The following is a 12,416-nucleotide window of genomic DNA, read 5'->3' on the forward strand; positions in this document are numbered from 1 at the left end:
GTGCTGTGCAAGTTTTTTTTCACAGCATTTGGCTGAATCTAGCAAAGCTAATCCTTTTTGGCCTATTGCAGAGTGTGTTAGTCAGTGGAGTAGCCTATCTGTGTTGCAAGATATACCACCTGTGTATAGAATACCAATTTTTTTACTGCACCTAGTGAAGTAAAATCTTTTGGGCATAGCACCATTCTATTAGTCCATCTATACTGACCTCCATCAGGTTGCAAATTGAATATAATTTTTTTCTGCATCTAGCTCTGAAAAAATATTTGGGCTTCTAGCAGTGTGTGGGACTTGTTCTATTAGTCCATCTATACTGACCTCCATCAGGTTGCAAACTGAATATAATTTTTTTCTGCATCTAGCTCTGAAAAAATATTTGGCCTTCTAGCAGTGTGTGGGACTTTCTCTATTAGTCCATCTATACTGACCTCCATCAGGTTGCAAGTTAAAAATAATTTTTATCTGCATCTAGCTCTGAAAAAATATTTGGCCTTCTAGCAGTGTGTGGGACTTTCTCTATTAGTCCATCTATACTGACCTCCATCAGGTTGCAAATTAAAAATAATTTTTATCTGCATCTACCTCTGAAAAAATATTTGGGCTTCTAGCTGTGTGTGGGACTTGTTCTATTAGTCCATCTATACTGACCTCCATCAGGTTGCAAACTGAATATAATTTTTTTCTGCATCTAGTTCTGAAAAAATATTTGGCCTTCTAGCAGTGTGTGGGACTTTCTCTATTAGTCCATCTATACTGACCTCCATCAGGTTGCAAATTAAAAATATTTTTTTTTCTGCATCTACCTCTGAAAAAATATTGGGCTTCTAGCTGTGTGTGGGACTTGTTCTATTAATCCATCTATACAGACCTCCATCAGGTTGCAAACTGAATATAATTTTTTTCTGCATCTACCTCTGAAAAAATATTTGGGCTTCTAGCTGTGTGTGGGACTTGTTCTATTAGACCATCTATACTGACCTCCATCAGGTTGCAAACTGAATATAATTTTTTTCTGCATCTAGCTCTGAAAAAATATTTGGCCTTCTAGCAGTGTGTGGGACTTTCTCTATTAGTCCATCTATACTGACCTCCATCAGGTTGCAAATTAAAAATAATTTTTTTTCTGCATCTATCTCTGAAAAAATATTGGGCTTCTAGCTGTGTGTGGGACTTGTTCTATTAATCCATCTATACAGACCTCCATCAGGTTGCAAACTGAATATAATTTTTTTCTGCATCTACCTCTGAAAAAATATTTGGGCTTCTAGCTGTGTGTGGGACTTGTTCTATTAGTCCATCTATACTGACCTCCATCAGGTTGCAAACTGAATATAATTTTTTCTGCATCTAGCTCTGAAAAAATATTTGGCCTTCTAGCAGTGTGTGGGACTTTCTCTATTAGTCCATCTATACTGACCTCCATCAGGTTGCAAACTGAATATATTTTTTTTCTGCATCTACCTCTGAAAAAATATTGGGCTTCTAGCTGTGTGTGGGACTTGTTCTATTAGTCCATCTATACTGACCTCCATCAGGTTGCAAACTGAATATAATTTTTTTCTGCATCTAGCTCTGAAAAAATATTTGGCCTTCTAGCAGTGTGTGGGACTTTCTCTATTAGTCCATCTATACTGACCTCCATCAGGTTGCAAATTGAATATAATTTTTTTCTGCATCTAACCCAGCCAATAGTTTTGGCCTAATACCACAGTTTGGCCACTCAGCTCTGCTCGGTTCCCATCCATTGTTTTTTTGTGCAAACAACTCCAGAGTTGTGAATTAGTTAACCACCAAAATGAGTGGAAAAAGGCCTGCTGCTGGTGGAAAGGGGAATAGGCGTGTTTGGAAGGGGAAAAAAGGTTGTGTCCGTGGGGTAGGTGTTAAAGCAACAGTAACATCTGCAGAAGAATGACCATCTTCCAGCCAAACTAAAATGTCTACTTCTTTTAGCGGACAATGTGATAAGATCCCTTTCTTACGGCCACGCCAATCGCTACAAATTCCAGATGAGGCACAAAAACAGCAGGTGCTTCAACGGATATCAAGTGCTCCTTTAAGTGGGCTCTCCTCCACATCAACTTCAACATCACAAATACTCCAGTCCTCAAAGGTGTTACCCCAATCGCACTTGCTTCCTCACAGCTCCCAAATCTCCAGCTGCCCGTCTGAGTATGAGGTAGAACAGATGGTTGAGTCTGCAGAGCTGTTTACTCATACTATAGCCCGGGAATCAGAGGTCGACTCCAGCGCTTCTGTGAATCCAGACGAGGAAATGATCTGCACTGATGCCCAGAATCTTTATGAGTCGGATCCAGGACCAGATGCAGAAGGTTCTGACCATAATGTAGACCCTCATTCCCAAACTGTAACTCCTGTTGGTGGAGACAATGAGGAAGACGATGATGAGACTCAAATACCTGATTGGAGCGACAACTTTAGTTTTTTGTCAGGGCAGGAACAGGTTGGCTCTGAGGACGACGGGTGTGATAACGCACAGGGTGATGATGATGAGGTTGGAGATCCCACTTACTGTCAACCCACAGTCAGCCAAGAGATGAGGTCAGCAGAGGAGGTGGAGGAAGATGCTAGTGACGACGAGGTCAGGTTGCGCCTTCCTGGACAGAGACGTAGTACTGGAAGCACGTCAACAACTGCATCCTCAAACACAACTCTGCCTCTCACCACAAGTCGTGGTGGCTCTTCAGGTCGCATGGGTGCTAAGCCTTGCATAGCCTGGGCATTTTTTCAGATCGATAAAGATGACCCAACTCGTGTTATCTGTAACATTTGTCAGCAAAAGCTAAGTAGAGGCCAAAAAATACATAGTTTGAGTACTTCATGCATGAACCGGCACATGGACATGAAGCATAAGTTGCAGTGGGAAGCTCAGTGTGCTACAATGCGGCCTAGCCGGCCGGGCCAACCACCGTCTGCCATAACTTGTGCATCCGCGGCCTCTTCATCCTCTGTGACTGGGGGGACAGCAGTCACACCTGTTTTGGGGCGCAGACCTGCCACCTCTTTACCCGCAACAGCCAGTGTGATTGGCAGGTCATCATTTTCTTTGGAGGTGGTAACACCAGCTGGTGTTGAGCGCTGTCCGACATCGATAGCACCACCTTTGGATCAAGGCAACCTAACATGTCCACCTGCATCTTCCTCACAGACCGGCAGTTTGCCGGGGACACCCTTATCAACCCCGTCTAAGCACAATAGCCAGCCCTCGGTCCCTCAGATGTGGACAAGTAAAAGACCATTTCCTCCTAGCCATGAGAAAGCTAAGAGGTTGAATTTCACCATCTGCAAGCTCTTGGCTACAGAAATGCTGCCATTCCGCCTGGTGGACACAGAGGATTTTTGAGACCTTATGTCCGTCGCAGTGCCCCAGTATCAGATGCCCAGTCGGCACTACTTCTCAAAGAAAGGTGTGCCTGCGCTCCACCAGCATGTCGCACACAACATCACCGCTTCTTTGAGAAACTCTGCGTGTGACAGGGTGCATTTCACCACAGACACTTGGACGAGTAGGCATGGACAGGGGCGTTACATGTCGCTGACTGGGCACTGGGTAACTATGGTGACAGCAGGACAAGGGGCTGCTGTCCAAGTCTTGCCGTCCCCACGAGTTGTGCGTCAATCCTCTTTATGTCAAAGTTCCTCCACTGCTTCTGCCTCCTCAACCTCCTCTCGGTCTTCCACCTGCACCCAAAACCTGTCTGGTCATGCCACAAGCTTTCTAACTGCGCAGAAGGGATCCTGCACACCTCCTTACTATGCTGGCAGTAGGGCTCAACGTCATCAGGCGGTTTTTACTTTGAAATGTCTGGGAAATGTGAGTCACACAGCTGAGGAGTTGTGATCAGCTCTGGAGAACCAATTTCATGAATGGTTGTCTCCACTGGACCTGAAACCAGGGAAGGCCGTGTGCGACAATGCTGCAAACCTGGGTGCGGCCCTTCGCTGGGGCAATGTCACACACGTGCCTTGTATGGCTCACGTGTTGAACCTGGTTGTCCAGCAATTTTTAGTCCACTATCCCAGACTAGATGGCCTTCTGCAGAGGGCACGGTCGCTGTGTGCTCACTTCCGCCGTTCGCATCCCACAGCTCAGCGACTTACATCTCTACAGAAGTCGTTGGGCCTGCCACTTCACCGGCTGAAATGCGATGTGCCTACCCGGTGGATTCAACTCTGCACATGTTGCAGCGACTGTGGCAGCACCGACAAGCCCTGGTGCAATACGTTCTGACGTATAGCCTGGGCCAACCAGATCCAGAGGTGGGGCAAATCACGCTGGAGGAGTGGTCTCAGATCAGGGACCTATGCACCCTTCTGCACAGTTTTTAAATGGCGACGAAGATGTTTAGTGCTGACGATGCCATTATCAGCATGACTATTCCGGTGATTTACATGCTGGAGCACATGTTAAACAGAATTCGGAGTCAGGTGGTGGCACAAGAGGAGGTGGAGGAAGTAGAGGAGGAGGAGTTGTATGCGGAAGGGCTAACATCTGCAAGGTCCAGACGGTCGGCAGCACCAAGGCGGCAGGCATGTGAGGGTGGGGGAGATGGTTTTACCAGGGCGCATGGTAGCAGCCAAACTAGTGAGGAAGGTGCAGGAGCCCAGGAAGAAGTGGAGGACGAACTGATGGAAGACTCATCAGATGAGGGAGACCTTGATCACATTTCTGTTGTGCGAGGTTGGGGGGAGAGGACAGAGGAAGGAAGCATGATTGTTACCTCGCCACCAACACAACAGGGACTTGGTGCTCCTGGATGCGCAACACACATGAGTGCCTTCTTGCTGCACTACCTGCAACATGACCCTCGAATTGTGAGAATTAGAAATAATCCTGACTACTGGGTTGCCACACTGTTAGATCCCCGGTACAAAAGTAAATTTGCATTAATTATTCCTGCCATAGAAAGGGATGCACGCATGCAGGAGTATCAGCAGAGACTGTTGCAGAATCTTACATGTGCTTTTCCACAAAACACCAGTGGTGCACGTAGTGAATCTCACAGTTCCAACTTGCCAACCGTGGGACCGTCAAGTGTTCAGCACTCAAACCGTAACAGAACCACTGTATCTGCTGGTAACTTCAATTTTGCGGAATCATTTCACCACTTTTTTAGCCCATCCTTTGCAAGGCCACAGGAGACAAGAAGTCTGACACATAGTCAACGCCTAGAGACTACAGGAGTATCTCCAAGTAAACATTGAAGCCATGACTGTGTCACTGGACCCTTGCTCTTTTTGGGCTTCCAATCTGGATAAATGGCCGGAGCTAGCCACTTACGCCTTGGAGATCTTGTCATGCCCCGCAGCCAGCGTTCTGTCTGAACGTGTGTTCAGCGCTGCTGGTGGTGTGCTGACAGATAAGCGCACGCGGCTCTCCACTGATAATGTAGACAGACTCACGTTCATAAAGATGAACAAATCATGGATCTGAAATGACTTTTCTACCCCTGTGTCATCCTGGGGAGGGTAAAAGCTTGATGATTGGTTAAAATCACCCTACCAACCGTTTTAAGCTTTCAAATTACTAATCATGTTTATCTGTATCTTGGCTGGAAAATAATTTGGGCTTTGTAGCAGTGTGCATCACTGATTCTATTAGGTCATCTATAATAAGCTCCACCAGATTTAAAATTACTAATCATGTTTATCTGTATCTTGACTGGAAAATAATTTGGGCTTTGTAGCAGTGTGCAGCACTGATCCTATTAGGCCATCTATACTAAGCTCCACCAGATTTAAAATTAATAATAATTTTTAGCTGCATCTAGCCCGGAAAATAATTTTGGGGCTCCGAGATGCGCAAGACACATAAGTGCCTTCTTGCTGCACTACCTGCAACATGACCCTCATATTGTCAGAATTCGAAGTAATCATGACTACTGGGTTGCCACACTCTTAGATCCCCCAAACTTTTCGATCAACCTTTTCATTTTAATAAAGACCAAAAAAATGGTCATTTTTGAAATTATAAGCATTAGCAGGTTATTAGAAACTGAAATCAAACAGTTTTCAACTCAAAACTTTATTCTAGGTGATGTTACATTTTCACATAGGACCCCTTGTTCGAAAGGAGCTTCTGAACTCTCTCGTCCATTGAATTTGTCAGGTTTTGGATGGTTTCTGCTTCAATTGTTTTGCATGAGGACAGAATACCCTCCCAGAGCTGTTGCTTAGATGTGAACTGCCTCCCGCCATCATAGACACTCCTTTTGATGATGCTCCAGAGGTTCTGAATGGGGTAGAGGTCAGGGGAGCATGGGGGTCACACCATAAGTTTGTCCCCTTTTATGCCCATATCAGCCAGAGATGCAGATGTTTTATGTGCAGCATGAGATGGTGCATTTTCATGCAAAAAAATGATCTTGCTGTGAAATACACGGTTCTTCTTCTTGAACCATGGCAGGAAGTGCTGTTTGAGAAAATCCACATACATTATGGAGTTCATCTTTAGCGCCTTCAGGGATCCTAAAGGGGCCGACAATCTCTCTCATCCGTGAACAAAACAGTTTGAAATCAGTCTTCATGTAATGTTTAGCCCACTGGAACCGTTTCTGCTTGTGTGAAGTGGATAGAGGAGGTCGACAGGATGGCGTATGCACAGCTGCAAACCTCTGAAGGACCCTGCATCTTGTTGTTCGGGGGACGTTGGAGGCACCAGCAGCTTCAAAAACTTGTCTGCTGCTATGACAAGGCTTTTTTGCCGCTGCTCTTTTAACCTGACGTAATTGCCTGTAGGAAAGAGTCCTCAATTTGCCCTTATCAGCACGCACACGTGTGTACTGTGAATCAGCTACATACTTCTTGATTGCCAAGACACTTCATCCTGATCATCGCACAATGTTGATTGTAGTCATGCCTTGACCTAAACACTCCACAATTTGTTGCTTCTCAGCAGCCGACACATCCTTTTTCTTTCCCATTTTGGCAGAAAATGTAGGCTGCTTAATAATGTGAGACAGCCTTCTTAAGTAGTCTTGCCTTTCATTGGACACACCTGCCAAACTAATTAGCACAGGTGTCTGCAATTGCTTACAGTGATATAAAGAGCCCTGACACACATCACCATCAATGAGTTTAACTGACAAACAAACAAATTCTTCCCTTATCACTCCTAAACACTTTTTGCATAATAATTTGGAACACAGTGTACATGTGCTTTTCCACAAAACACCAGTGGTTCACGTAGTGAATCTTACAATTCTAACTTGCCAACCGTGGTCTGTATGGAGTTGTTCAATAAAGGGCCCAAAATTAAGATAACATAGATGGGAGAGGTCTCTATGAATAGGAATTCCTAAGTATTTGATACCCTGTGAGGGCCAGGCAAAGGGAAAGTTGGACTGGATGGAATCCTATATGGATTTGGGGAGGGAGACATCGAGGGCCTCAGACTTCGCTGCATTGATTTTAAAATTTGACCATGTAACAAAGTGATCTATTTCAGCCATAACAGCATGGATGGATATATGTGATTGAGTGATATATACTAGGACATCATCAGCAAATAGAGAGCACTTGTACTCGGTGCCTCCCACCTCAATCCACCTAATATTGGGGTTATGGCGAATTGATGAGAGCAGGTGCTCCGTCACTAGGATGTATAAGAGAGGGGACAGAGGACATCCCTGCCTTGTCCCATTGGTGATTGTGAAAGGTGATGAAAATGTTCTGATGCACCCCCTGGGCCTTGGGACACCCGGAGCCGGACCCTTTTTGATGGATGCTGGTGGTTGTAGTCTTCGTGGCGGCGACCCGGTTCCGTGGCTCAGGGTGGTCAAACCAGTGGCGGAACTATTTATGTGGTTTTGATGTTTAAATGTCCGACTACGCCACCCGTGGATTGCGGTCAGAGTGAACCGCCGCTGCAGGGCAGACCGCTGAGGCTGGTGTTGTGGGTGCAGCAGAGCGTAGCATAACTCCCCACGGGAGGAGTATAGCCTCAGGGCAGTGTATGCGGAGGATGGGGGTGATGGTGCAGGGCAGCAGCAGTAACGACACGGAGTCAGTGATGCAGTCCAGGGCTTTTACTCACAGTTCTTATTATCCAGACCACGTCTGCAGGTAACGGCTGCCCACGTCGTACTGTGCTCACCAGGTGAGGGGCTCAGACAACTCCCAGATAACTTTGGAGCGCTTCACAGGACCCCCTTTGTGTTTCCTTTGTCTGGCCTTTCTTACCAACCCTTCTGTCCGGCTGCCATGGGCCTCCTCTTGGTAAACTTGGCGCCAGTTTCCCTGACCCTATGTGGTGCCTTCCTAGCGGGTGTAGCGAGGGGCTGCGCCACATAAAATGTCACAGCCTCCGGTTTCTAGCTGAGGGTCGTTTCCTGCCTCCACTAGTTTCGGGGACCGGTCTCCCCCTTTGGCCTGACCCCTCCACGCAGGTGGATTCGGGCGTGCGGTGGCGACTCGCCCGTCCGCACCCCTGGGATCCCTTCATTCCTCGTTCCTGGAGCCTTCTCCGCTCCTCTTCCTTCCTTCTCCCTCTTCCAGGCCTGGGCCTCTGTTACTAGGCCCGCCTCCGGAGCAGAGCTCATGCAGAGCCCCTGCTCCCTGCCACTTCTGCTCAGACTTCTCTGCACTGAACTAAGATGGTGCCCACCTTTTATACTCCCTTCTCAATGCACCCAGGAACTGCTTCCTCCCTGCTCCTGCACTGCAGGGTTTCCCTTCCTCAGTGTTCCCTCCCCCCACTCCAGCCAGGGACAGGGACTGTCGTGCCCATCTCAGAGGCATATTGGTCGCCCTGCCCCACGGCAATGTGGTGTAATGCATGCAGGTGTCGGGTCCTGATCCACACTCCATCCTTACCTGAGAGTGAGATATCACACCTCTGGGTGAGGTGCAATACCTCTGTAGCAATCGAGCCCTCAGGGTGCTACAGTTCCATTTATCTTCAGCCTAGGTGACGTATTGTGATACAGGGCCGTGATTTTGGCTATAAAAGGGTCCCCTAGACCCCTACCCCAAGCTTTTTAAGAGAATCATATATGGCGTGCCAGGAGACTCTATGGAATGCTTTCTCAGCATCCAACAAGAGTATCTAATTACAAATTTTTAACTGCATCTAGCCCAGGAAATACTTTGTGCCTAGTAGCAGTGTCTGCTAGTCAGCGGATTATCCCGGCTGTTAAGCAAGCTACACCACCTGTAGTTTAGACACTTAATTTTTTCAAAGGAAATGCTTCGGGACCATGGGATACTCAGTGAAGAGCATCAGGAGGCACCCCAAGGCATAGGGGCTGGGACTGGCAGTAGGATGCCTTGCAGTGGACAGCCGAGCTCGATCCTTATAAAAGCTTTTTAACTGCAGCAGCTTTAGTGGACGCTACTGGAGCTGGAATTACGCGGCTGCTGGCATGAGACTTGCCCTCCAATAGATCCTTGTAAATGGATTTAAAGTGTATTCATTCAAATTAGAGAGACAATTTAAATTAAAAAGCTTAGAGCTGCCTCCACCACAGGGGGGCTCGCTCGACCCACCAGCGGACAGGCACCAGTATTGGGAGAGGGGGGCTGGCCATCAGGGTTCACCGCGGCTCTGGCACAAACCCGGCGACACGGAGGTGGCACGGGCAGGAGCGGACTGGCCGTGTCGGCTTCTCACTTTTTGGATTTTAGAAGGGCATGACATGCCTATATCTGTGTCTCCCCCTCCTTTTACTCCTCCACCTCTTTTATTTTCGCATGACTATATGTACTTGTCACTTTTCCATGTGTTAGTTATGTCTTCTGAGCAGTTTGTCAGCTTTTGGACACCTTTGAAGGTGTTTTCTATGTGTTTCTATGTGTTTTTGTTTGCCTGCCATTGGTTTTAACGGTGTTCGAAGGTGTTCGACGAACAGTTCGATGAACAGTTCGGCGAACACACGGGTGTTCGACGAACCGAACCGAACTCGAACACTACGGGGGTGGCTCAACACTAATCAGGACCCTCTACCATTACTACCATGTTGGACACCTTGCCACATTGGGTTTTTGAATTTGCCCACACATTGTTATGTTGCCACAAGATGTTGGCCAATATTTCATCATCAGTTCTCAATATCATGGCTGGATCTAAAGATTGAGCACCTTTGATGGAATCAATACCATAATTGTCAGTTACCATTTTTAAACAGCCTTTATACCGTGATCCTCTCCACAACATCCAGTTGCATAAATCAAGAATAAGTCCTTATTCCTTCATAACATCTGACCCAATAATGGTACCTTCATGTGTTGGTGAAAGATATAAGCCATACTCAACACATAGATTTCCCAGGTTTATTGTCACTGGTAAAGATTGTTCTGAAGATACTAACTGTCCTCCAAACCCTCTCAGAAAAATGTGTTTACCACCAGGGTCTTTAATCAAATCCAGATTAGTCAAACTGACAGCAGCCCCTGTATCCAGTAAAATGTTTGTACGATGGCCCCCTACCGTACCCTGAATACGGGGTCTCCCGCCCTTGTCCCTGCTAAGCTGACTCACTAGGGACAACACTGGGACCTGACATTCCTATTGTTTTACATAAGGATTTGTTGGAGGTGGGGTCTTTACTTCCTCTGGCTTTGCTGCCATTGCCTTCCCAATCTTCCTCAGTTCATCCAGAAGTGGACCATATAATGTAACTTCAGGAAGACTATGCTGTCCATTCCTTGCAGTATTTGGTTCTTGTCTTTGCTTCCTATTATTAAAAGGTCTATTATTGATAACTCTTTTACTACTTCTACATTCTTTCATAGTGTGACCTGTGTTACCACATTTATAACATTTTCCAATAAACCTTACTTTGCCTTCATTTTTGACTACCTCTGATATCCTCTTTTGGGGCTTGTTGTCATGACTTGTATCCTGAATCCAATCCTTTAATATATTTACAAAGGCTTGATAGAAATTTGCATTCCTCAAGGCAACCTTTGTTGGATAATCAACAAAAGTGCATTTGTTAGCCATTGAATATAGAAAACTGCTATCATCAGGAGACATGTCAGGGCAGTTATAGGTAGAACGATATAATGTCAAATATTCACTGCAAAAAATAATTGGATCATCTCCTCTATTTAATTTTGCATTTTCTAAGGCATTAGTACCTCTCATATCTCGTCCCCCCATAACTCTCTTTAATTCTTCCACTCTGTCACTAGCATTTCCCCAATTACATTCAAGATCTGCAGATAATCCTTTGTGAGCTCCTACAGGGGGCTGCAGTTTTTCACAAAGTTGAGATGTGAGCCATACCCGAAGTAAGGCACATGCAGCTCTATTACCCAGACTGCATTGTGTCACTACTGCCTCTAACTTATTGGAAAGACTAATGGCTGAGGCACTTGTATCAAACTTCCCTAATATCTGGCATAGATTTGTCTTATCCTGTATGGAGAGTGTTGTGGATTGGACTAAATTGCTGCTGTTACTAGGCAAATTGTCTCTCCTTTATCTGCTCCCTCCTGACTCAGGAGTAAAGAGAGAGGAACTATGATCTGGGTTATAGTCAGGGTTGTCAGGCATGCACACAGGCTGCTCCTCCCCTCTTTTCCAATCTCTTTCCTCCTGAGCAGCAGACTTGCACATTTGATTACAATAACTATGATTATTCACTCTAGTACATTCTTGTGATTTCAAGGACATAATACAATGTTCTTTTAGCTCCAATTTTACATTAGCATCATACAACTGGTTCCTAAGTATTGTCATATCATCATTATACTTCGCTTCTTTTCCTTCTAGCAAAGCAATACGCTGTTCCCTAAGTTTACATCTCTCCTTATACTCCTCCAGCTTATCTTCTAATTCACAATTTTGGTAATTCATATTGTCTACCTCATCCCTTAGATCTTCACACTCACAATTATGATCTTCAGCACTAGCAATAGCCAGACTGACTTCCTGTTCAATTTTGTCCACTTCACCTCTTAATTGAGCTTTCTCTGAATACCAGTGCAATTCCTTTTGTTCTGCAATTCCTTTCATTTTTAACAACATACACAAAACATTTGCTAACTTCTCTTTCTTTGCTTTCTTTTTTGACAATTTACTTTTGTTCTCATTCTGCCCTTCACATTGTTTCATAAGGTCATTAAACTGATGTGTCAATGCATCATCTGCACAAGTACTGAACTGAGCAGAGGCATATTTTTCAATAAATTTACTGACTATTTCCATGTTAATTAATTCCAACTATTTTCACAGAAGACAACAAAAATAAACAAATCAGCTTTCCAAACAAAAATTACAAATTAACGAAACACAATACAGAAACCAGTGAATATCACTTCACTAAAACAGGGACTCAGATTGAATATAATCTTTTCCCTCAGGCAATCACTGCCACAGTCTTGTGACTTTACCTATATCTGACTGACAGTGTCTCATGCACTTGATCAACTACAGATCCAAGATCCAGGCCAAG

The 12,416-nt window shown here is 45.4% G+C and overlaps 1 pseudogene; it reads right to left on the reverse strand.

Annotated features, from left to right (window-relative positions):
* Window positions 1–10,522: 10,522 nt before the first annotated feature.
* Window positions 10,523–12,169, reverse strand: LOC141257872 (posterior protein-like; annotated as a pseudogene).
* Between the last annotated feature and the right edge of the window lie 247 nt (window positions 12,170–12,416).

Source organism: Phyllobates terribilis, unplaced genomic scaffold, assembly GCF_046119375.1.
Source record: "Phyllobates terribilis strain yellow unplaced genomic scaffold, ASM4611937v1 Scaffold_3__8_contigs__length_932513732, whole genome shotgun sequence".
In the NCBI taxonomy this organism is placed as follows: Eukaryota; Metazoa; Chordata; class Amphibia; order Anura; family Dendrobatidae; genus Phyllobates; species Phyllobates terribilis.